Genomic DNA, 26,326 nt, shown 5'->3' on the forward strand with positions numbered 1-26,326 from the left:
AGGGTCCCCATTTCCTGGTACTTCATTAGGGGTCCATCTTGGATGGTTGGTCACTTAGTAAAATCAGAATCCAGAGATAGTCCTTTCCCACCTTGTGTCTCATTATACCACATAGGTGTAGTATGATTGAATTCTGGTATAATTTCCTAAATTATGGTGTGCCGTTCATTCTGTGTGACATTCAGACATTTTTGTATGTGTCTCACAGTGATTAAAGTGGTTTCCTCACGCTGGGGAGAAGGACAGGGAATATTGTCGTATTTCGTTTTCATAATTTTTTGATCTTTTCATTTGTTTTTTGTTTCATTTAAGTTTTACTCTTTTATTATTCTGTTGTAGACCTAGTATAGTTACAAGATCAAATTTACTATTGATGTATTGGTGTTAAGGAAGATCTGATCTCAACCTGAACACCCATAGTTGACACTACAGTCAACTAGCTTTCTCCCATCACTATATGCGGAAGTGCACAGACACTTACACATTTTGAACACAGCACTCCCATTGAGTGACTAGGAGGGAAATAGCCATATGAATCAGTTCTTGCCCACTCATTGGAGCCTTTGGCTGTCAGTGCAACCTCTAAGTCGTCTCAAAGCAATATGGCTGGTTTGACAACATAGAAAGACAGTGTTGAGAAAGTGTTGATTATGAGACTGACGCGCTACCTACTGTGCTAACGAGGCCGCTTCACTGTATGCACATAATATTGAACAATGTTCTTCAATTCTATCTTCACTATTAACTAATTTATAAGAAGATGTTTTGTAATTCATAGTTATGTTTTGCTGCTGCTCTATGGTTAACTAATAAAATTAACCCCTTCCCGCTACAGGATGTAACGGTAATGTCTTGTTCAATTTTAGGCAGGGAGTTACGGCAAGTCACAGATGCCTGTGTCATGACCAAGAACAATGATGAATGGTTCCTGGCAGAAAAATGGCTTCCGCACACCATTCAATAAAGAAGCTGGGATGCAATGGTCGCATCCCCTTTCTATGTCTCCCTGAAACCTCATTGACATCATCCCTGTGACTTGTTCCTGAAAGACATAGAGAGGTTAGGTGCCCGACAGGAGCTATTGCTAAGATATACAGGAGGCGTATGGAAATGATTGTTAAATCATATATGAAGGTGGATAGGTAGATGGTGTTGCAATGACATTAAAAGTTCCCATTGATACAACTATTTACAAGATGTTATATCAATTTTACATCTCACATGTCCTATATAAAAGAAGATCTAATGCTTGTTTCTGCCCGGTTTTGAACCGGGCACCTTTCGCGTGTTAGGCGAATGTGATAACCACTACATTACAGAAACACCAGCTGTGAGCTTTGTTGACCTCTGCCACTGTAATAGTGAGGGATCCTTACTGACATTTAATGATCTGTATCTGGACTCAAATTGATAAAAGGATTTGATTATTTACACTGACTGTCTGAGGGTGTTATCCTACACACATCGAGGTATCCAGGGTCCCCATTTCCTGGTACTTCATTAGGGGTCCATCTTGGATGGTTGGTCACTTAGTAAAATCAGAATCCAGAGATAGTCCTTTCCCACCTTGTGTCTCATTATACCACATAGGTGTAGTATGATTGAATTCTGGTATAATTTCCTAAATTATGGTGTGCCGTTCATTCTGTGTGACATTCAGACATTTTTGTATGTGTCTCACAGTGATTAAAGTGGTTTCCTCACGCTGGGGAGAAGGACAGGGAATATTGTCGTATTTCGTTTTCATAATTTTTTGATCTTTTCATTTGTTTTTTGTTTCATTTAAGTTTTACTCTTTTATTATTCTGTTGTAGACCTAGTATAGTTACAAGATCAAATTTACTATTGATGTATTGGTGTTAAGGAAGATCTGATCTCAACCTGAACACCCATAGTTGACACTACAGTCAACTAGCTTTCTCCCATCACTATATGCGGAAGTGCACAGACACTTACACATTTTGAACACAGCACTCCCATTGAGTGACTAGGAGGGAAATAGCCATATGAATCAGTTCTTGCCCACTCATTGGAGCCTTTGGCTGTCAGTGCAACCTCTAAGTCGTCTCAAAGCAATATGGCTGGTTTGACAACATAGAAAGACAGTGTTGAGAAAGTGTTGATTATGAGACTGACGCGCTACCTACTGTGCTAACGAGGCCGCTTCACTGTATGCACATAATATTGAACAATGTTCTTCAATTCTATCTTCACTATTAACTAATTTATAAGAAGATGTTTTGTAATTCATAGTTATGTTTTGCTGCTGCTCTATGGTTAACTAATAAAATTAACCCCTTCCCGCTACAGGATGTAACGGTAATGTCTTGTTCAATTTTAGGCAGGGAGTTACGGCAAGTCACAGATACCTGTGTCATGACCAAGAACAATGATGAATGGTTCCTGGCAGAAAAATGGCTTCCGCACACCATTCAATAAAGAAGCTGGGATGCAATGGTCGCATCCCCTTTCTATGTCTCCCTGAAACGTCATTGACATCATCCCTGTGACTTGTTCCTGAAAGACATAGAGAGGTTAGGTGCCCGACAGGAGCTATTGCTAAGATATACAGGAGGCGTATGGAAATGATTGTTAAATCATATATGAAGGTGGATAGGTAGATGGTGTTGCAATGACATTAAAAGTTCCCATTGATACAACTATTTACAAGATGTTATATCAATTTTATATCTCACATGTCCTACATAAAATGAAATCTAATGCTTGTTTCTGCCCGGTTTTGAACCAGGGACCTTTCGCGTGTTAGGCGAATGTGATAACCACTACACTACAGAAACAACAGCTGTGAGCTTTGTTGACCTCTGCCACTGTAATAGAGAGGGATCCTTACTGACATTTAATTATCTGTATCTGGACTCAAATTGATAAAAGGATTTGATTATTTACACTGACTGTCTGAGGGTGTTATCCTACACACATCGAAGTATCCAGGGTCCCCATTTCCTAGTACCTCATTAGGGGTCGATCTTGGATGGTTGGTCACTTAGTAAAATCAGAATCCAGAGATAGTCCTTTCCCAACTTGTGTCTCATTATACCACATAGGTGTAGTATGATTGAATTCTGGTATAATTTCCTAAATTATGGGGTGCCGTTCATTCTGTGTGTCATTCAGAAATTTTTGTATGTGTCTCACAGTGATTAAAGTGGTTTCCTCACGCTGGGGAGAAGGACAGGGAATATTGTCGTATTTCGTTTTCATAATTTTTTGATCTTTTCATTTGTTTTTTGTTTCATTTAAGTTTTACTCTTTTATTATTCCGTTGTAGACCTAGTATAGTTACAAGATCAAATTTACTATTGGTGTATTGGTGTTAAGGAAGATCTGATCTCAACCTGAACACCCATAGTTGACACTACAGTCAACTAGCTATCTCCCATCACTATATGCGGAAGTGCACAGACACTTACACATTTTGAACTCAGCACTCCCACTAAATGACTAGGAGGGAAATAGCCATATGAATCAGTTCTTGCCCACTCATTGGAGCCTTTGGCTGTCAGTGCAACCTCTACGTCGTCACATAGCAATATGGCTGGTTTGACAACATAGAAAGACAGTGGTGAGGAAGTGTTGATTATGAGACTGACGCGCTACCTACTGTGCTAACGAGGCCGCTTCACTGTATGCACATAACGTTGAACAATGTTCTTCAATTCTATCTTCACTATTAACTAATTTATAAGAAGATGTTTTCTAATTCATAGTTATGTTTTGCTGCTGCTCTATGGTTAACTAATAAAATTAACCCCTTCCCGCTACAGGATGTAACGGTAATGTCTTGTTCAATTTTAGGCAGGGAGTTACGGCAAGTCACAGATGCCTGTGTCATGACCAAGAACAATGATGAATGGTTCCTGGCAGAAAAATGGCTTCCGCACACCATTCAATAAAGAAGCTGGGATGCAATGGTCGCATCCCCTTTCTATGTCTCCCTGAAACCTCATTGACATCATCCCTGTGACTTGTTCCTGAAAGACATAGAGAGGTTAGGTGCCCGACAGGAGCTATTGCTAAGATATACAGGAGGCGTATGGAAATGATTGTTAAATCATATATGAAGGTGGATAGGTAGATGGTGTTGCAATGACATTAAAAGTTCCCATTGATACAACTATTTACAAGATGTTATATCAATTTTACATCTCACATGTCCTATATAAAAGGAGATCTAATGCTTGTTTCTGCCCGGTTTTGAACCGGGCACCTTTCGCGTGTTAGGCGAATGTGATAACCACTACATTACAGAAACACCAGCTGTGAGCTTTGTTGACCTCTGCCACTGTAATAGTGAGGGATCCTTACTGACATTTAATGATCTGTATCTGGACTCAAATTGATAAAAGGATTTGATTATTTACACTGACTGTCTGAGGGTGTTATCCTACACACATCGAGGTATCCAGGGTCCCCATTTCCTGGTACTTCATTAGGGGTCCATCTTGGATGGTTGGTCACTTAGTAAAATCAGAATCCAGAGATAGTCCTTTCCCACCTTGTGTCTCATTATACCACATAGGTGTAGTATGATTGAATTCTGGTATAATTTCCTAAATTATGGTGTGCCGTTCATTCTGTGTGACATTCAGACATTTTTGTATGTGTCTCACAGTGATTAAAGTGGTTTCCTCACGCTGGGGAGAAGGGCAGGGAATATTGTCGTATTTCGTTTTCATAATTTTTTGATCTTTTCATTTGTTTTTTGTTTCATTTAAGTTTTACTCTTTTATTATTCTGTTGTAGACCTAGTATAGTTACAAGATCAAATTTACTATTGATGTATTGGTGTTAAGGAAGATCTGATCTCAACCTGAACACCCATAGTTGACACTACAGTCAACTAGCTTTCTCCCATCACTATATGCGGAAGTGCACAGACACTTACACATTTTGAACACAGCACTCCCATTGAGTGACTAGGAGGGAAATAGCCATATGAATCAGTTCTTGCCCACTCATTGGAGCCTTTGGCTGTCAGTGCAACCTCTAAGTCGTCTCAAAGCAATATGGCTGGTTTGACAACATAGAAAGACAGTGTTGAGAAAGTGTTGATTATGAGACTGACGCGCTACCTACTGTGCTAACGAGGCCGCTTCACTGTATGCACATAATATTGAACAATGTTCTTCAATTCTATCTTCACTATTAACTAATTTATAAGAAGATGTTTTGTAATTCATAGTTATGTTTTGCTGCTGCTCTATGGTTAACTAATAAAATTAACCCCTTCCCGCTACAGGATGTAACGGTAATGTCTTGTTCAATTTTAGGCAGGGAGTTACGGCAAGTCACAGATACCTGTGTCATGACCAAGAACAATGATGAATGGTTCCTGGCAGAAAAATGGCTTCCGCACACCATTCAATAAAGAAGCTGGGATGCAATGGTCGCATCCCCTTTCTATGTCTCCCTGAAACGTCATTGACATCATCCCTGTGACTTGTTCCTGAAAGACATAGAGAGGTTAGGTGCCCGACAGGAGCTATTGCTAAGATATACAGGAGGCGTATGGAAATGATTGTTAAATCATATATGAAGGTGGATAGGTAGATGGTGTTGCAATGACATTAAAAGTTCCCATTGATACAACTATTTACAAGATGTTATATCAATTTTATATCTCACATGTCCTATATAAAATGAAATCTAATGCTTGTTTCTGCCCGGTTTTGAACCAGGGACCTTTCGCGTGTTAGGCGAATGTGATAACCACTACACTACAGAAACAACAGCTGTGAGCTTTGTTGACCTCTGCCACTGTAATAGAGAGGGATCCTTACTGACATTTAATTATCTGTATCTGGACTCAAATTGATAAAAGGATTTGATTATTTACACTGACTGTCTGAGGGTGTTATCCTACACACATCGAAGTATCCAGGGTCCCCATTTCCTAGTACCTCATTAGGGGTCGATCTTGGATGGTTGGTCACTTAGTAAAATCAGAATCCAGAGATAGTCCTTTCCCAACTTGTGTCTCATTATACCACATAGGTGTAGTATGATTGAATTCTGGTATAATTTCCTAAATTATGGGGTGCCGTTCATTCTGTGTGACATTCAGACATTTTTCTATGTGTCTCACAGTGATTAAAGTGGTTTCCTCACGCTGGGGAGAAGGACAGGGAATACTGTCGTATTTCGTTTTCATAATTTTTTGATCTTTTCATTTGTTTTTTGTTTCATTTAAGTTTTACTCTTTTATTATTCCGTTGTAGACCTAGTATAGTTACAAGATCAAATTTACTATTGATGTATTGGTGTTAAGGAAGATCTGATCTCAACCTGAACACCCATAGTTGACACTACAGTCAACTAGCTATCTCCCATCACTATATGCGGAAGTGCACAGACACTTACACATTTTGAACACAGCACTCCCATTGAGTGACTATGAGGGAAATAGCCATATGAATCAGTTCTTGCCCACTCATTGGAGCCTTTGGCTGTCAGTGCAACCTCTAAGTCGTCTCATAGCAATATGGCTGGTTTGACAACATAGAAAGACAGTGGTGAGGAAGTGTTTATTATGAGACTGACGCGCTACCTACTGTGCTAACGAGGCCGCTTCACTGTATGCACATAACGTTGAACAATGTTCTTCAATTCTATCTTCACTATTAACTAATTTTTAAGAAGATGTTTTCTAATTCATATTTATGTTTTGCTGCTGCTCTATAGTTAACTAATAAAATTAACCCCTTCCCGCTACAGGATGTAACGGTAATGTCTTGTTCAATTTTAGGCAGGGAGTTACGGCAAGTCACAGATCCCTGTGTCATGTCCAAGAACAATGATAAGTGGTTCCTGGCAGATAAATGGCTTCCGCACACCATTCAATAAAGAAGCTGGGATGCAATGGTCGCATCCCCTTTCTATGTCTCCCTGAAACCTCATTGACATCATCCCTGTGACTTGTTCCTGAAAGACATAGAGAGGTTAGGTGCCCGACAGGAGCTATTGCTAAGATATACAGGAGGCGTATGGAAATGATTGTTAAATCATATATGAAGGTGGATAGGTAGATGGTGTTGTAATGACATTAAAAGTTCCTGTTGATACAACTATTTACAAGATGTTATATCAATTTTACATCTCACATGTCCTATATAAAAGGAGATCTAACACTTGTTTCTGCCTGGTTTTGAACCAGGGACCTTTCGCGTGTTACGCGAATGTGATAACCACTACACTACAGAAACACCAGCTGTGAGCTTTTGGTGACCTTTGCCACTGTAATAGAGAGGGATCCTTACTGACATTTAATGATCTGTATCTGGACTCAAATTGATAAAAGGATTTGATTATTTACACTGACTGTCTGAGGGTGTTATCCTACACACATCGAGGTATCCAGGGTCCCCATTTCCTGGTACTTCATTAGGGGTCCATCTTGGATGGTTGGTCACTTAGTAAAATCAGAATCCAGAGATAGTCCTTTCCCGCCTTGTGTCTCATTATACCACATAGGTGTAGTATGATTGAATTCTGGTATAATTTCCTAAATTATGGTGTGCCGTTCATTCTGTGTGACATTCAGACATTTTTGTATGTGTCTCACAGTGATTAAAGTGGTTTCCTCACGCTGGGGAGAAGGACAGGGAATATTGTCGTATTTCGTTTTCATAATTTTTTGATCTTTTCATTTGTTTTTTGTTTCATTTAAGTTTTACTCTTTTATTATTCCGTTGTAGACCTAGTATAGTTACAAGATCAAATTTACTATTGATGTATTGGTGTTAAGGAAGATCTGATCTCAACCTGAACACCCATAGTTGACACTACAGTCAACTAGCTTTCTCCCATCACTATATGCGGAAGTGCACAGACACTTACACATTTTGAACACAGCACTCCCATTGAGTGACTAGGAGGGAAATAGCCATATGAATCAGTTCTTGCCCACTCATTGGAGCCTTTGGCTGTCAGTGCAACCTCTACGTCGTCTCATAGCAATATGGCTAGTTTGACAACATAGAAAGAGAGTGGTGAGGAAGTGTTGATTATGAGACTGACGCGCTACCTACTGTGCTAACGAGGCCGCTTCACTGTATGCACATAACGTTGAACAATGTTCTTCAATTCTATCTTTACTATTAACTTATTTATAAGAAGATGTTTTGTAATTCATAGTTATGTTTTGCTGCTGCTCTATGGTTAACTAATAAAATTAACCCCTTCCCGCTACAGGATGTAACGGTAATGTCTTGTTCAATTTTAGGCAGGGAGTTACGGCAAGTCACCGATCCCTGTGTCATGACCAAGAACAATGATGAGTGGTTCCTGGCAGATAAATGGCTTCCGCACACCATTCAATAAAGAAGCTGGGATGCAATGGTCGCATCCCCTTTCTATGTCTCCCTGAAACCTTATTGAAATCATCCCTGTGACTTGTTCCTGAAAGACATAGAGAGGTTAGGTGCCCGACAGGAGCTATTGCTAAGATATACTGGAGGCGTATGGAAATGATTGTTAAATCATATATGAAGGTGGATAGGTAGATGGTGTTGTAATGACATTAAAAGTTCCTGTTGATACAACTATTTACAAGATGTTATATCAATTTTACATCTCACATGTCCTATATAAAAGGAGATCTAATGCTTGTTTCTGCCCGGTTTTGAACCGGGCACCTTTCGCGTGTTAGGTGAATGTGATAACCACTACATTACAGAAACACCAGCTGTGAGCTTTGTTGACCTCTGCCACTGTAATAGAGAGGGATCCTTACTGACATTTAATGATCTGTATCTGGACTCAAATTGATAAAAGGATTTGATTATTTACACTGACTGACTGTCTGAGGGTGTTATCCTACACACATTGAGGTATCCAGGGTCCCCTTTCCTAGTACTTCATTAGGGGTCCATCTTGGATGGTTGGTCACTTAGTAAAATCAGAATCCAGAGATAGTCCTTTCCCACCTTGTGTCTCATTATACTACATAGGTGTAGTATGATTGAATTCTGGTATAATTTCCTAAATTATGGGGTGCCGTTCATTCTGTGTGACATTCAGACATTTTTGTATGTGTCTCACAGTGATTGAAAGTGGTTTCCTCACGCTGGGGAGAAGGACAGGGAATATTGTCGTATTTCGTTTTCATAATTTTTTTATCTTTTCATTTGTTTTTTGTTTCATTTAAGTTTTACTCTTTTATTATTCCGTTGTAGACCTAGTATAGTTACAAGATCAAATTTACTATTGATGTATTGGTGTTAAGGAAGATCTGATCTCAACCTGAACATCCATAGTTGACACTACAGTCAACTAGCTATCTCCCATCACTATATGCGGAAGTGCACAGACACTTACACATTTTGAACACAGCACTCCCATTGAGTGACTAGGAGGGAAATAGCCATATGAATCAGTTCTTGCCCACCCATTGGAGCCTTTGGCTGTCACTGCAACCTCTAAGTCGTCTCATAGCAATATGGCTGGTTTGACAACATAGAAAGACAGTGGTGAGGAAGTGTTGATTATGATACTGACGCGTTACCTACTGTGCTAACGAGGCCGCTTCACTGTATGCACATAATGTTAAACAATGTTATTCAATTCTATCTTCACTATTAACTAATTTTTAAGAAGATGTTTTGTAATTCATATTTATGTTTTGCTGCTGCTCTATGGTTAACTAATAAAATTAACCCCTTCCCGCTAAAGGATGTAACAGTAATGTCTTGTTCAATTTTAGGCAGGGAGTTACGGCAAGTCACAGATCCCTGTGTCATGACCAAGAACAATGATGAGTGGTTCCTGGCAGATAAATGGCTTCCGCACACCATTCAATAAAGAAGCTGGGATACAATGGTCGCATCCCCTTAATATGTCTCCCTGAAACCTCATTGACATCATCCCTGTGACTTGTTCCTGAAAGACATAGAGAGGTTAGGTGCCCGACAGGAGCTATTGCTAAGATATACAGGAGGCGTATGGAAATGATTGTTAAATCATATATGAAGGTGGAAAGGTAGATGATGTTGCAATGACATTAAAAGTTCCTGTTGATACAACTATTTACAAGATGTTATATCAATTTTACATCTCACATGTCCTATATAAAAGGAGATCTAATGCTTGTTTCTGCCCGGTTTCGAAACGGGGACCTTTCGCGTGTTAGGCGAATGTGATAACCACTACACTAAAGAAACACCAGCTGTGAGCTTTGTTGACCTCTGCCACTGTAATAGAGAGGGATCCTTACTGACATTTAATGATCTGTATCTGGACTCAAATTGATAAAAGGATTTGATTATTTACACTGACTGTCTGAGGGTGTTATCCTACACACATCGAGGTATCCAGGGTCCCCATTTCCTAGTACTTCATTAGGGGTCCATCTTGGATGGTTGGTAACTTAGTAAAATCAAAATCCAGAGATAGTCCTTACCCATCTTGTGTCTCATTATACCACATAGGTATAGTATGATTGAATTCTGGTATAATTTCCTAAATTATGGGGTGCCGTTCATTCTGTGTGACATTCAGACATTTTTGTATTTGTCTCACAGTGATTAAAGTGGTTTCCTCACGCTGGGGAGAAGGACAGGGAATATTGTTGTATTTCGTTTCCATAATTTTTTGATCTTTTCATTTGTTTTTTGTTTCATTTAAGTTTTACTCTTTTATTATTCCGTTGTAGACCTAGTATAGTTACAAGATCAAATTTACTATTGATGTATTGGTGTTAAGGAAGATCTGATCTCAACCTGATCACCCATAGTTGAAACTACAGTCAACTAGCTATCTCCCATCACTATATGCGGAAGTGCACAGACACTTACACATTTTGAACACAGCACTCCCATTGAGTGACTAGGAGGGAAATAGCCATATAAATCAGTTCTTGCCCACTCATTGGAGCCTTTGGCTGTCAGTGCAACCTCTAAGTCGTCTCATAGCAATATGGCTGGTTTGACAACATAGAAAGACAGTGGTGAGGAAGTGTTGATTATGAGACTGACGCGCTACCTACTGTGCTAACGAGGCCGCTTCACTGTATGCACATAACGTTGAACAATGTTCTTCAATTCTATCTTCACTATTAACTCATTTATAAGAAGATGTTTTGTAATTCATAGTTATGTTTTGCTGCTGCTCTATGGTTAACTAATAAAATTAACCCCTTCCTGCTACAGAATGTAACGGTAATGTCTTGTTCAATTTTAGGCAGGGAGTTACGGCAAGTCACAGATCCCTGTGTCATGACCAAGAACAATGATGAGTGGTTCCTGGCAGATAAATTGCTTCCGCACACCATTCAATAAAGAAGCTGGGATGCAATGGTCGCATCCCCTTTCTATGTCTCCCTGAAACCTCATTGACATCATCCCTGTGACTTGTTCCTGAAAGACATAGAGAGGTTAGGTGCCTGACAGGAGCTATTGCTAAGATATACAGGAGGCGTATGGAAATGATTGTTAAATCATATATGAAGGTGGATAGGTAGATGGTGTTGCAATGACATTAAAAGTTCCTGTTGATACAACTATTTACAAGATGTTATATCAATTTTACATCTCACATGTCCTATATAAAAGGAGATCAAACACTTGTTTCTGCCCGGTTTCGAACCGGGGACCTTTCGCGTGTTAGGCGAATGTGATAACCAATACACTACAGAAACACCAGCTGTGAGCTTAGTTGACCTCTGCCACTGTAATAGAGAGGGATCCTTACTGACATTTAATGATCTGTATCTGGACTCAAATTGATAAAAGGATTTGATTATTTACACTGACTGTCTGAGGGTGTTATCCTACACACATCGAGGTATCCAGGGTCCCCATTTCCTAGTACTTCATTAGGGGTCCATCTTGGATGGTTGGTAACTTAGTAAAATCAAAATCCAGAGATAGTTCTTACCCATCTTGTGTCTCATTATACCACATAGGTATAGTATGATTGAATTCTGGTATAATTTCCTAAATTATGGGGTGCCGTTCATTCCGTGTGACATTCAGACATTTTTGTATTTGTCTCACAGTGATTAAAGTGGTTTCCTCACGCTGGGGAGAAGGACAGGGAATATTGTTGTATTTCGTTTCCATAATTTTTTGATCTTTTCATTTGTTTTTTGTTTCATTTAAGTTTTACTCTTTTATTATTCCGTTGTAGACCTAGTATAGTTACAAGATCAAATTTACTATTGATGTATTGGTGTTAAGGAAGATCTGATCTCAACCTCATCACCCATAGTTGAAACTACAGTCAACTAGCTATCTCCCATCACTATATGCGGAAGTGCACAGACACTTACACATTTTGAACACAGCACTCCCATTGAGTGACTAGGAGGGAAATAGCCATATAAATCAGTTCTTGCCCACTCATTGGAGCCTTTGGCTGTCAGTGCAACCTCTAAGTCGTCTCATAGCAATATGGCTGGTTTGACAACATAGAAAGACAGTGGTGAGGAAGTGTTGATTATGAGACTGACGCGCTACCTACTGTGCTAACGAGGCCGCTTCACTGTATGCACATAACGTTGAACAATGTTCTTCAATTCTATCTTCACTATTAACTCATTTATAAGAAGATGTTTTGTAATTCATAGTTATGTTTTGCTGCTGCTCTATGGTTAACTAATAAAATTAACCCCTTCCTGCTACAGAATGTAACGGTAATGTCTTGTTCAATTTTAGGCAGGGAGTTACGGCAAGACACAGATCCCTGTGTCATGACCAAGAACAATGATGAGTGGTTCCTGGCAGATAAATGGCTTCCGCACACCATTCAATAAAGAAGCTGGGATGCAATGGTCGCATCCCCTTTCTATGTCTCCCTGAAACCTCATTGACATCATCCCTGTGACTTGTTCCTGAAAGACATAGAGAGGTTAGGTGCCTGACAGGAGCTATTGCTAAGATATACAGGAGGCGTATGGAAATGATTGTTAAATCATATATGAAGGTGGATAGGTAGATGGTGTTGCAATGACATTAAAAGTTCCTGTTGATACAACTATTTACAAGATGTTATATCAATTTTACATCTCACATGTCCTATATAAAAGGAGATCAAACACTTGTTTCTGCCCGGTTTCGAACCGGGGACCTTTCGTGTGTTAGGCGAATGTGATAACCAATACACTACAGAAACACCAGCTGTGAGCTTAGTTGACCTCTGCCACTGTAATAGAGAGGGATCCTTACTGACATTTAATGATCTGTATCTGGACTCAAATTGATAAAAGGATTTGATTATTTACACTGACTGTCTGAGGGTGTTATCCTACACACATCGAGGTATCCAGGGTCCCCATTTCCTAGTACTTCATTAGGGGTCCATCTTGGATGGTTGGTAACTTAGTAAAATCAAAATCCAGAGATAGTTCTTACCCATCTTGTGTCTCATTATACCACATAGGTATAGTATGATTGAATTCTGGTATAATTTCCTAAATTATGGGGTGCCGTTCATTCCGTGTGACATTCAGACATTTTTGTATTTGTCTCACAGTGATTAAAGTGGTTTCCTCACGCTGGGGAGAAGGACAGGGAATATTGTTGTATTTCGTTTCCATAATTTTTTGATCTTTTCATTTGTTTTTTGTTTCATTTAAGTTTTACTCTTTTATTATTCCGTTGTAGACCTAGTATAGTTACAAGATCAAATTTACTATTGATGTATTGGTGTTAAGGAAGATCTGATCTCAACCTCATCACTCATAGTTGAAACTACAGTCAACTAGCTATCTCCCATCACTATATGCGGAAGTGCACAGACACTTACACATTTTGAACACAGCACTCCCATTGAGTGACTAGGAGGGAAATAGCCATATAAATCAGTTCTTGCCCACTCATTGGAGCCTTTGGCTGTCAGTGCAACCTCTAAGTCGTCTCATAGCAATATGGCTGGTTTGACAACATAGAAAGACAGTGGTGAGGAAGTGTTGATTATGAGACTGACGCGCTACCTACTGTGCTAACGAGGCCGCTTCACTGTATGCACATAACGTTGAACAATGTTCTTCAATTCTATCTTCACTATTAACTCATTTATAAGAAGATGTTTTGTAATTCATAGTTATGTTTTGCTGCTGCTCTATGGTTAACTAATAAAATTAACCCCTTCCTGCTACAGAATGTAACGGTAATGTCTTGTTCAATTTTAGGCAGGGAGTTACGGCAAGTCACAGATCCCTGTGTCATGACCAAGAACAATGATGAGTGGTTCCTGGCAGATAAATGGCTTCCGCACACCATTCAATAAAGAAGCTGGGATGCAATGGTCGCATCCCCTTTCTATGTCTCCCTGAAACCTCATTGACATCATCCCTGTGACTTGTTCCTGAAAGACATAGAGAGGTTAGGTGCCTGACAGGAGCTATTGCTAAGATATACAGGAGGCGTATGGAAATGATTGTTAAATCATATATGAAGGTGGATAGGTAGATGGTGTTGCAATGACATTAAAAGTTCCTGTTGATACAACTATTTACAAGATGTTATATCAATTTTACATCTCACATGTCCTATATAAAAGGAGTTTAAACACTTGTTTCTGCCCGGTTTCGAACCGGGGACCTTTCGCGTGTTAGGTGAATGTGATAACCAATACACTACAGAAACACCAGCTGTGAGCTTAGTTGACCTCTGCCACTGTAATAGAGAGGGATCCTTACTGACATTTAATGATCTGTATCTGGACTCAAATTGATAAAAGGATTTGATTATTTACACTGACTGACTGTCTGAGGGTGTTATCCTACACACATCGAGGTATCCAGGGTCTCCATTTCCTAGTACTTCATTAGGGGTCCATCTTGGATGGTTGGTCACTTAGTAAAATCAGAATCCAGAGATAGTCCTTTCCCACCTTGTGTCTCATTATACCACATAGGTGTAGTATGATTGAATTCTGGTATAATTTCCTTAATTATGGGGTGCCGTTCATTCTGTGTGACATTCAGACATTTTTGTATGTGTCTCACAGTGATTAAAGTGGTTTCCTCACGCTGGGGAGAAGGACAGGGAATATTGTCGTATTTCAGTTTCATAATTTTTTGATCTTTTCATTTGTTTTTTGTTTCCTTTAAGTTTTACTCTTTTATTATTCCGCTGTAGACCTAGTATAGTTACAAGATCAAATTTACTATTGATGTATAGGTGTTAAGGAAGATCTGATCTCAACCTGAACACCCATAGTTGACACTACAGTCAACTAGCTATCTCCCATCACTATATGCGGAAGTGCACAGACACTTACACATTTTGAACACAGCACTCCCATTGAGTGACTAGGAGGGAAATAGCCATATGAATCAGTTCTTGCCCACTCATTGGAGCCTTTGGCTGTCACTGCAACCTCTAAGTCGTCTCATAGCAATATGGCTGGTTTGACAACATAGAAAGACAGTGGTGAGGAAGTGTTGATTATGAGACTGACGCGCTACCTACTGTGCTAACGAGGCCGCTTCACTGTATGCTCATACCGTTGAACAATGTTCTTCAATTCTATCTTCACTATTAACTTATTTATAAGAAGATGTTTTGTAATTCATAGTTATGTTTTGCTGCTGCTCTATGGTTAACTAATAAAATTAACCCCTTCCCACTACAGGATGTAACGGTAATGTCTTGTTCAATTTTAGGCAGGGAGTTACGGCAAGTCACAGATCCCTGTGTCATGACCAAGAACAATGATGAGTGGTTCCTGGCAGAAAAAATGGCTTCCGCACACCATTCAATAAAGAAGTTTGGAAGCTTGGATGCAATGGTCGCATCCCCTTTCTATGTCTCCCTGAAACCTCATTGACATCATCCCTGTGACTTGTTCCTGAAAGACATAGAGAGGTTAGGTGCCCGACAGGAGCTATTGCTAAGATATACAGGAGGCGTATGGAAATGATTGTTAAATCATATATGAAGGTGGATAGGTAGATGGTGTTGTAATGACATTAAAAGTTCCTGTTGATACAGCTATTTACAAGATGTTATATCAATTTTACATCTCACATGTCCTATATAAAAGGAGATCTAACGCTTGTTTATGCCCGATTTCGAAACGGGGACCTTTTGCATGTTAGGCGATTGTGATAACCACTACACTACAGAAACACCAACTGTGAGCTTTGGTGACCTCTGCCACTGTAATAGAGAGGGATCCTAACTGACATTTAATGATCTGTATCTGGACTCAAATTGATAAAAGGATTTGATTGTTTACACTGACTCTGACTGTCTGAGGGTGTTATCCTACACACATCGAGGTATCCAGGGTCCCCATTTCCTAGTACTTCATTAGGGGTCCATCTTGGATGGTTGGTCACTTAGTAAAATCAGAATCCAGAGATAGTCCTTTCCCACCTTGTCTCTCATTATACCACATAGGTGTAGTATGATTGAATTCTGGTATAATTTCCTAAATTATGGGGTGTCGTATTTCTTTTTTATAATTTTTTCATCTTTTCATTTGTTTTTTGTTTCATTTAAGTTTTACTCTTTTATTATTCCGTTGTAGACATAGTATAGTTACAAGATCAAATTTACTATTGATGTATTGGTGTTAAGGAAGATCTGATCTCAACCTGAGCACCCATAGTTGACACTACAGTCAACTAGCAAGCTCTCATCACTATATGCGGAAGTGCACAGACACTTACAAATTTTGAACACAGCACTCCCATTGAGTGACTAGGAGGGAAATAGCTATGTGAATCAGTTCTTGCCCACTCATTGGAGCCTTTAGCTGTCAGTGCAACCTCTAAGTCGTCTCATAGCAATATGGCTGGTTTGACAAAATAGAAAGACAGTGGTGAGGAAGTGTTGATTATGAGACTGACGCGCTACCTACTGTGCTAACGAGGCCGCTTCACTGTATGCACATAACGTTGAACAATGTTCTTCAATTCTATCTTCACTATTAACTAATTTATAAGAAGATGTTTTGTAATTCATAGTTATGTTTTGCTGCTGCTCTATGGTTAACTAATAAAATTAACTCCTTCCTGCTACAGGATGTAACGGTAATGTCTTGTTCAATTTTAGGCAGGGAGTTACGGCAAGTCACAGATCCCTGTGTCATGACCAAGAACAATGATGAGTGGTTCCTGGCAGATAAATGGCTTCCGCACACCATTCAATAAAGAAGCTGGGATGCAATGGTCGCATCCCCTTTCTATGTCTCCCTGAAACCTCATTGACATCATCCCTGTGACTTGTTCCTGAAAGACATAGAGAGGTTAGGTGCCCGACAGGAGCTATTGCTAAGATATACAGGAGGCGTATGGAAATGATTGTTAAATCATATATGAAGGTGGATAGGTAGATGGTGTTGCAATGACATTAAAAGTTCCTGTTGATACAACTATTTACAAGATGTTATATCAATTTTACATCTCACATGTCCTATATAAAAGGAGATCTAATGTTTGTTTCTGCCCGGTTTTGAACCGGGGACCTTTCGCGTGTTAGGCGATTGTGATAACCACTACACTACAGAAACACCAGCTGTGAGCTTTGTTGACCTCTGCCACTGTAATAGAGAGGGATCCTTACTTACATTTAATGATCTGTATCTGGACTCAAGTTGATAAAAGGATTTGATTATTTACAGTGACTGTCTGAGGGTGTTATCCTACACACATCGAGGTATCCAGGGTCCCCATTTCCTAGTACTTCATTAGGGGTCCATCTTGGATGGTTGGTCACTTGGTAAAATCAGAATCCAGAGATAGTCCTTTCCCACCTTGTGTCTCATTATACCACATAGGTGTAGTATGATTGAATTCTGGTATAATTTCCTAAATTATGGGGTGCCGTTCATTCTGTGTGACATTCAGACATTTTTGTATGTGTCTCTTAGTGATTAAAGTGGTTTCCTCATGCTGTGCAGAAACACAGGGAATTTTGTCGTATTTCGTTTTCATATTTTTTTGATCTTTTCATTTGTTTTTTGTTTCATTTAAGTTTTACTCTTTTATTATTCCGTTGTAGACCTAGTATAGTTACAAGATCAAATTTACTATTGATGTATTGGTGTTAAGGAAGATCTGATCTCAACCTGAACACCCATAGTTGACACTACAGTCAACTAGCAAGCTCCCATCACTATATGCGGAAGTGCACAGACACTTACACATTTTGAACACAGCACTCCCATTGAGTGACTAGGAGGGAAATAGCCATGTGAATCAGTTCTTGCCCACTCATTGGAGCCTTTAGCTGTCAGTGCAACCTCTAAGTCGTCTCATAGCAATATGGCTGGTTTGACAAAATAGAAAGACAGTGGTGAGGAAGTGTTGATTATGAGACTGACGCGCTACCTACTGTGCTAACGAGGCCGCTTCACTGTATGCACATAACGTTGAACAATATTCTTCAATTCTATCTTCACTATTAACTAATTTATAAGAAGATATTTTGTTATTCATAGTTATGTTTTGCTGCTGCTCTATGGTTAACTAATAAAATTAACTCCTTCCCGCTACAGGATGTAACGGTAATGTCTTGTTCAATTTTAGGCAGGGAGTTACGGCAAGTCACAGATCCCTGTGTCATGACCAAGAACAATGATGAGTGGTTCCTGGCAGATAAATGGCTTCCGCACACCATTCAATAAAGAAGCTGGGATGCAATGGTCGCATCCCCTTTCTATGTCTCCCTGAAACCTCATTGACATCATCCCTGTGACTTGTTCCTGAAAGACATAGAGAGGTTAGGTGCCCGACAGGAGCTATTGCTAAGATATACAGGAGGCGTATGGAAATGATTGTTAAATCATATATGAAGGTGGATAGGTAGATGGTGTTGCAATGACATTAAAAGTTCCTGTTGATACAACTATTTACAAGATGTTAAATCAATTTTACATCTCACATATCCTATATAAAAGGAGATCTAATGTTTTTTTCTGCCCGGTTTTGAACCGGGGACCTTTCGCGTGTTAGGCGATTGTGATAACCACTACACTACAGAAACACCAGCTGTGAGCTTTGTTGACCTCTGCCACTGTAATAGAGAGGGATCCTTACTTACATTTAATGATCTGTATCTGGACTCAAGTTGATAAAAGGATTTGATTATTTACAGTGACTGTCTGAGGGTGTTATCCTACACACATCGAGGTATCCAGGGTCCCCATTTCCTAGTACTTCATTAGGGGTCCATCTTGGATGGTTGGTCACTTGGTAAAATCAGAATCCAGAGATAGTCCTTTCCCACCTTGTGTCTCATTATACCACATAGGTGTAGTATGATTGAATTCTGGTATAATTTCCTAAATTATGGGGTGCCGTTCATTCTGTGTGACATTCAGACATTTTTGTATGTGTCTCTTAGTGATTAAAGTGGTTTCCTCATGCTGTGCAGAAACACAGGGAATTTTGTCGTATTTCGTTTTCATATTTTTTTGATCTTTTCATTTGTTTTTTGTTTCATTTAAGTTTTACTCTTTTATTATTCCGTTGTAGACCTAGTATAGTTACAAGATCAAATTTACTATTGATGTATTGGTGTTAAGGAAGATCTGATCTCAACCTGAACACCCATAGTTGACACTACAGTCAACTAGCAAGCTCCCATCACTCTATGCGGAAGTGCACAGACACTTACACATTTTGAACACAGCACTCCCATTGAGTGACTAGGAGGGAAATAGCCATGTGAATCAGTTCTTGCCCACTCATTGGAGCCTTTAGCTGTCAGTGCAACCTCTAAGTCGTCTCATAGCAATATGGCTGGTTTGACAAAATAGAAAGACAGTGGTGAGGAAGTGTTGATTATGAGACTGACGCGCTACCTACTGTGCTAACGAGGCCGCTTCACTGTATGCACATAACGTTGAACAATATTCTTCAATTCTATCTTCACTATTAACTAATTTATAAGAAGATATTTTGTTATTCATAGTTATGTTTTGCTGCTGCTCTATGGTTAACTAATAAAATTAACTCCTTCCCGCTACAGGATGTAACGGTAATGTCTTGTTCAATTTTAGGCAGGGAGTTACGCAAGTCACAGATCCCTGTGTCATGACCAAGAACAATGATGAGTGGTTCCTGGCAGATAAATGGCTTCCGCACACCATTCAATAAAGAAGCTGGGATGCAATGGTCGCATCCCCTTTCTATGTCTCCCTGAAACCTCATTGACATCATCCCTGTGACTTGTTCCTGAAAGACATAGAGAGGTTAGGTGCCTGACAGGAGCTATTGCTAAGATATACAGGAGGCGTATGGAAATGATTGTTAAATCATATATGAAGTTGGATAGGTAGATGGTGTTGCAATGACATTAAAAGTTCCTGTTGATACAACTATTTACAAGATGTTATATCAATTTTACATCTCACATGTCCTATATAAAAGGAGATCTAATGTTTGTTTCTGCCCGGTTTTGAACCGGGGACCTTTCGCGTGTTAGGCGATTGTGATAACCACTACACTACAGAAACACCAGCTGTGAGCTTTGTTGACCTCTGCCACTGTAATAGAGAGGGATCCTTACTGACATTTAATGATCTGTATCTGGACTCAAGTTGATAAAAGGATTTGATTATTTACAGTGACTGTCTGAGGGTGTTATCCTACACACATCGAGGTATCCAGGGTCCCCATTTCCTAGTACTTCATAAGGGGTCCATCTTGGATGGTTGGTCACTTGGTAAAATCAGAATCCAGAGATAGTCCTTTCCCACCTTGTGTCTCATTATACCACATAGGTGTAGTATGATTGAATTCTGGTATAATTTCCTAAATTATGGGGTGCCGTTCATTCTGTGTGACATTCAGACATTTTTGTATGTGTCTCTTAGTGATTAAAGTGGTTTCCTCATGCTGTGCAGAAACACAGGGAATATTGTCGTATTTCGTTTTCATATTTTTTTGATCTTTTCATTTGTTTTTTGTTTCATTTAAGTTTTACTCTTTTATTATTCCAATGTAGACCTAGTATAGTTACAAGATCAAATTTACTATTGATGTATTGGTGTTAAGGAAGATCTGATCTCAACCTGAACATCCATAGTTGACACTACAGTCAACTAGCTATCTCCCATCACTATATGCGGAAGTGCACAGACACTTACACATTTTGAACACAGCACTCCCATTGAGTGACTAGGAGGGAAATAGCCATATGAATCAGTTCTTGCCCACTCATTGGAGCCTTTGGCTGTCGTGCAACCTCTACGTCGTCTCATAGCAATATGGCTGGTTTGACAACATAGAAAGACAGTGGAGAGGAAGTGTTGATTATGAGACTGACGCGCTACCTACTGTGCTAACGAGGCCGCTTCACTGTATGCACAAAACGTTGAACAATGTTCTTAAATTCTATCTTCACTATTAACTAATTTATAAGAAGATGTTTTGTTATTCATAGTTATGTTTTGCTGCTGCTCTATGGTTAACTAATAAAATTAACCCCTTCCCGCTACAGGATGTAACGGTAATGTCTTGTTCAATTTTAGGCAGGGAGTTACGGCAAGTCACAGATCCCTGTGTCATGACCAAGAACAATGATGAGTGGTTCCTGGCAGATAAATGGCTTCCGCACACCATTCAATAAAAAAGCTGGGATGCAATGGTCGCATCCCCTTTCTATGTCTCCCTGAAACCTCATTGACATCATCCCTGTGACTTGTTCCTGAAAGACATAGAGAGGTTAGGTGCCCGACAGGAGCTATTGCTAAGATATACAGGAGGCGTATGGAAATGATTGTTAAATCATATATGAAGGTGGATAGGTCGATGGTGTAGCAATGACATTTAAAGTTCCTGTTGATACAACTATTTACAAGATGTTATATCAATTTTACATCTCACATGTCCTATATAAAAGGAGATCTAACGCTTGTTTCTGCCCGGTTTCGACCCCGGGACCTTTCGCGTGTTAGGCGAATGTGATAACCACTACACTAAAGAACCACCAGCTGGAAGCTTTCTTGACCTCTGCCACTGTAATAGAGAGGGATCCTTACTGACATTTTATGATCTGTATCTGGACTCAAATTGATAAAAGGATTTGATTATTTACACTGACTGTCTGAGGGTGTTATCCTACACACATCGAGGTATCCAGGGTCCCTATTTCCTAGTACTTCATTAGTGGTCCATCTTGGATGGTTGGTCACTTAGTAAAATCAGAATCCAGAGATAGTCCTTTCCCACCTTGTGTCTCATTATACCAGATAGGTGTAGTATGATTGAATTCTGGTATAATTTCCTAAATTATGGGGTGCCGTTCATTCTGTGTGACATTCAGACATTTTTGTATGTGTCTCTTAGTGATTAAAGTGGTTTCCTCACGCTGTGCAGAAACACAGGGAATATTGTCGTATTTCGTTTTCATAATTTTTTGATCTTTTCATTTGTTTTTTCTTACATTTAAGTTTTACTCTTTTATTATTCCGTTGTAGACCTAGTATAGTTACAAGATCAAATTTACTATTGATGTATTGGTGTTAAGGAAGATCTGATCTCAACCTGAACACCCATAGTTGACACTACAGTCAACTAGCTATCTCCCATCACTATATGCGGAAGTGCACAGACACTTACACATTTTGAACACAGCACTCCCATTGAGTGACTAGGAGGGAAATAGCCATATGAATCAGTTCTTGCCCACTCATTGGAGCCTTTGGCTGTCAGTGCAACCTTTAAGTCATCTCATAGCAATATGGCTGGATTGACAACATAGAAAGACAGTGGTGAGGAAGTGTTGATTATGAGACTGACGCGCTACCTACTGTGCTAACGAGGCCGCTTCACTGTATGCACAAAACGTTGAACAATGTTCTTCAATTCTATCTTCACTATTAACTAATTTATAAGAAGATGTTTTGTTATTCATAGTTATGTTTTGCTGCTGCTCTATGGTTAACTAATAAAATTAACCCCTTCCCGCTACAGGATGTAACGGTAATGTCTTGTTCAATTTTAGGCAGGGAGTTACGGCAAGTCACAGATCCCTGTGTCATGACCAAGAACAATGATGAGTGGTTCCTGGCAGATAAATGGCTTCCGCACACCATTCAATAAAAAAGCTGGGATGCAATGGTCGCATCCCCTTTCTATGTCTCCCTGAAACCTCATTGACATCATCCCTGTGACTTGTTCCTGAAAGACATAGAGAGGTTGTCACGACTAGTATAGTGTACCTGCTATCGTTGGCACTACTCGGAGGAAGGTGCGGAGTCTAACGTGTTCACCAGGGACCCCCGCGAGGAGGTATGGACTTAGCTGCAGGAAACACGCAGGTCGCGGTCCTTCCACGAGTCAGATAGCGAATCACGAGAGGAATGTCAGACAGGCAGGTTCGGCAACGGTGCGGGCAATGCAGGTACACAAGGAGAATCCGAACGGGTAGTGAATCAAGCCGGGTCGATAACGTTCTGACAGCGAAGTACAAAAGGGAGATCCAAAAGGGGTAGTCAAGGCAATCCGGGTCACAATGGTCACAGGCAAACGGCATTAAACTGGAGGAAGGCAAGGGTCAGGAAACAGATAATCACAGGAACACTGGAACGCTGGAGGACAGGAAAGGACCTTAAACTCTGGCACAGGAGGTGGGGTCAGAGGGACTTAAATAGTGCTGCTAGCCAATGCCCTCAGGACTAGTAGTGCTGTCATAGCTCCAGCGCCGTAGCGCTAGTCATCCTTTAGCGCCGTAGCGCTATCTTCATGCAGCGTCCCGTTGCCTAGCAACGGGAACGCTTCCAGGTCTGTAGCTGGCCGGCCGGGCGGAAGGGGAAGTGACGCGTCTGGTTGCTAGGCAACCAGACGCTCTGTGCGGACGGGCGGGCGGCCGCCGAGCGGTGCCTGACAGTATGCCCTCCTCCTTCTCCCCTTGTTTGGAGGAATCTCTTGAGTAACTGAGGAGCGTGAAGGTCCGGTTTATCCACCCAAGATCTTTATTTCGTACCAAATCCCTTCCAGTGCACAAGGAACTGTTGTTGCCCGTAGCGAATGCGGACATCCAAAATCCGGCTGATCTCAAACTCTGTTCCAGAGGAGGTTTGAACAGGAGGAGGTCGAGATGGAGGTACAAAGAACCTGTTAAGCACCAATGGCCGGAGTAGGGACACATGAAAAGTATTATGACATCGTAAAGAAGCCGGTAGCTTTAGTTTAACACACACAGGATTAATAACTTGTGAGATGATGTAAGAACCAATAAAATGTGGAGCCATTTTCATAGATGGTACTTTGAGTTTTAAATCTTTAGTGGAAAGCCATACTTGATCCCCTACCTTCAATAGGGGAGTAGCTCTTCGGTGGCGATCTGCAAAGGTCTTATGGTGCTGTGATGCTTTTTGCAGAGCTGCTTTGGTTGTGGCCCAAATGAGAGAGAATTCTCGATAGAGTGACTCCACCGCTGAAATAGAGGAGGAAGAATTTGGAAATGGATCTGGGATAATAGGATGCATCCCGGTCACAATAAAGAATGGAGAAAACCCGGTAGATTCATGGACATGGTGATTGTGTGAGAATTCTGCCCAGGGAAGGAATTGTGACCATCTGCTTTGATTATCAGCGGTAAAGCAATGGAGAAAAGTCTCTAAATCCTGGTTGATCCGCTCGGTCTGACCATTGGTCTGGGGGTGATATCCCGATGAGAATTTTAACTCCGTACCCAGTTTTTTACAGAAAGCCAGAGATAATTTCCTTAGGGCAACCATGAAGTCTGAAGATCTCCTTGATAAATGTGTCGGCTAAGTGACTGGCCGAAGGTAGACCTGAAAGAGGAATGAAATGCACCATTTTAGAAAATTGGTCAATGACAACCCGGATGGTATTAAATCCAGAACTGCAGGGAAGGTCAGTAATAAAATCCATGGCTATACTCTCCCAGGGAGCATCAGGCGTAGGCAGGGGTTGGAGCAACCCAGCAGGAACCTTCCTGGAAGTTTTGTGTTGGGCACAAATGGTACATGCTGCAATAAAGTCCCGTATATCAGCACGTATGGTAGGCCACCAGAAACGACGACAGAGAAGGAATGTGGTCTTCTTTATGCCAGCGTGACCCGCGATACAGGACGAATGGGCCCAACGCAATACCTTGAGTCGTAATTGTGGTTCCACAAATGATCGTCCTGTGGGCGGAGCATCCTTCACAGTATTGGTAATAGCAATGATGTTCGAAGGGTCAATAATGCAATGAGGAATCGATGGATTCAGGCGGTCTGTATCATCAAAAGAACGAGATAGAGCGTCTGCCCGCCCATTCTTAGCACCTGGACAGAAGGTAAGAATCATGTTGAAGCTAGCAAAGAATGATGCCCAGCGGGCCTGCCGAGGATTCAGACAGCGAGCTTCCCGAATGAATATCAAATTTCGGTGATCTGTAAAGATGGTAACCGGAAATAGGGCTCCCTCTAATAAGTGTCGCCATTCCTCCAAAGCTGCTTTAATAGCGAGAAGCTCCTTGTCTCCGATTCCATAATTAATCTCGTTGGGAAGAAATCGTCTGGAGAAGAACCCGCATGGAGAATGGGTACCTGAAGGTGTCTTTTGGAATAACACGGCTCCAATGCCTATTGAAGAGGCATCTACCTCCACAAAGAAAGGTCGCTGTTGATCCGGCTGAGAGAGAACAGAGGCCGAGGAAAAGGCTTTCTTCAGAGTAGTAAAGGCAGAAACAGCTTCTGGAGACCATATCTTTGGATTGGCAGATCTCCTAGTTAAAGCTGTAATTGGAGCAATAATGGAAGAGAAATCTTGGATGAACTGTCGATAATAATTGGCGAATCCAATGAATCTTTGGATACTTTTAAGACCCTGCGGTTGAGGCCAATTCAAGATGGATGACACCTTGGTGGGATCCATCTGTAACCCAGAGCCGGACACAATAAACCCAAGGAAGGACACTTGGAGAACTTCAAAAACACATTTTTCCAATTTGCAATAGAGATGATATTTGCGCAGTCTTCGTAAGACCTCCCTCACTTGTTCTTGATGAGAACTCAAGTCTTTAGAAAACACTAGAATGTCGTCTAGATAAACGACTACGGAGGTGTACAACAGATCTTGAAAGATGTCATTAACGAAATTCTGGAAGATGGCAGGGGCATTGCAAAGACCGAATTGCATTACCAGGTATTCAAAATGACCATCCCTCGTATTGAAGGCGGTCTTCCACTCGTCACCCTTCTTTATACGAATGAGGTTGTAGGACCCTCGTAGGTCTAATTTAGTAAACACTTGAGCCCCGCTGATTCTGTCAAATAGATCGGAGATAAGAGGTAACGGGTACCGATTCTTGATGGTAATACGATTCAGGGGTCTATAGTCAATGCATGGGCGCAGAGACCCATCTTTTTTCTTGACAAAGAAGAATCCAGCCCCAGC

The 26,326-nt window shown here is 40.5% G+C and overlaps 6 non-coding genes across 6 annotated transcripts; all 6 read right to left on the bottom strand.

The window, feature by feature from the left end:
- Positions 1-2,725: 2,725 nt before the first annotated feature.
- TRNAV-AAC (transfer RNA valine (anticodon AAC)) lies at positions 2,726-2,798 on the bottom strand. Its single transcript has one exon. It is a non-coding gene; the product is annotated as a tRNA-Val (tRNA).
- A 2,877-nt stretch (positions 2,799-5,675) lies between these two features.
- Positions 5,676-5,748, bottom strand: TRNAV-AAC (transfer RNA valine (anticodon AAC)). Its single transcript has one exon. It is a non-coding gene; the product is annotated as a tRNA-Val (tRNA).
- Positions 5,749-7,150: 1,402 nt separating this feature from the next.
- TRNAV-AAC (transfer RNA valine (anticodon AAC)) lies at positions 7,151-7,223 on the bottom strand. The gene has a single exon. It is a non-coding gene; the product is annotated as a tRNA-Val (tRNA).
- A 4,357-nt stretch (positions 7,224-11,580) lies between these two features.
- Positions 11,581-11,653, bottom strand: TRNAV-AAC (transfer RNA valine (anticodon AAC)). The gene has a single exon. It is a non-coding gene; the product is annotated as a tRNA-Val (tRNA).
- A 5,752-nt stretch (positions 11,654-17,405) lies between these two features.
- On the bottom strand, positions 17,406-17,478 carry TRNAV-AAC (transfer RNA valine (anticodon AAC)). The gene has a single exon. It is a non-coding gene; the product is annotated as a tRNA-Val (tRNA).
- Positions 17,479-20,354: 2,876 nt separating this feature from the next.
- Positions 20,355-20,427, bottom strand: TRNAV-AAC (transfer RNA valine (anticodon AAC)). The gene has a single exon. It is a non-coding gene; the product is annotated as a tRNA-Val (tRNA).
- Positions 20,428-26,326: the final 5,899 nt, after the last annotated feature.

This window comes from Mixophyes fleayi (genome assembly GCF_038048845.1).
Source record: "Mixophyes fleayi isolate aMixFle1 chromosome 4 unlocalized genomic scaffold, aMixFle1.hap1 SUPER_4_unloc_3, whole genome shotgun sequence".
Classification (NCBI taxonomy): Eukaryota; Metazoa; Chordata; class Amphibia; order Anura; family Limnodynastidae; genus Mixophyes; species Mixophyes fleayi.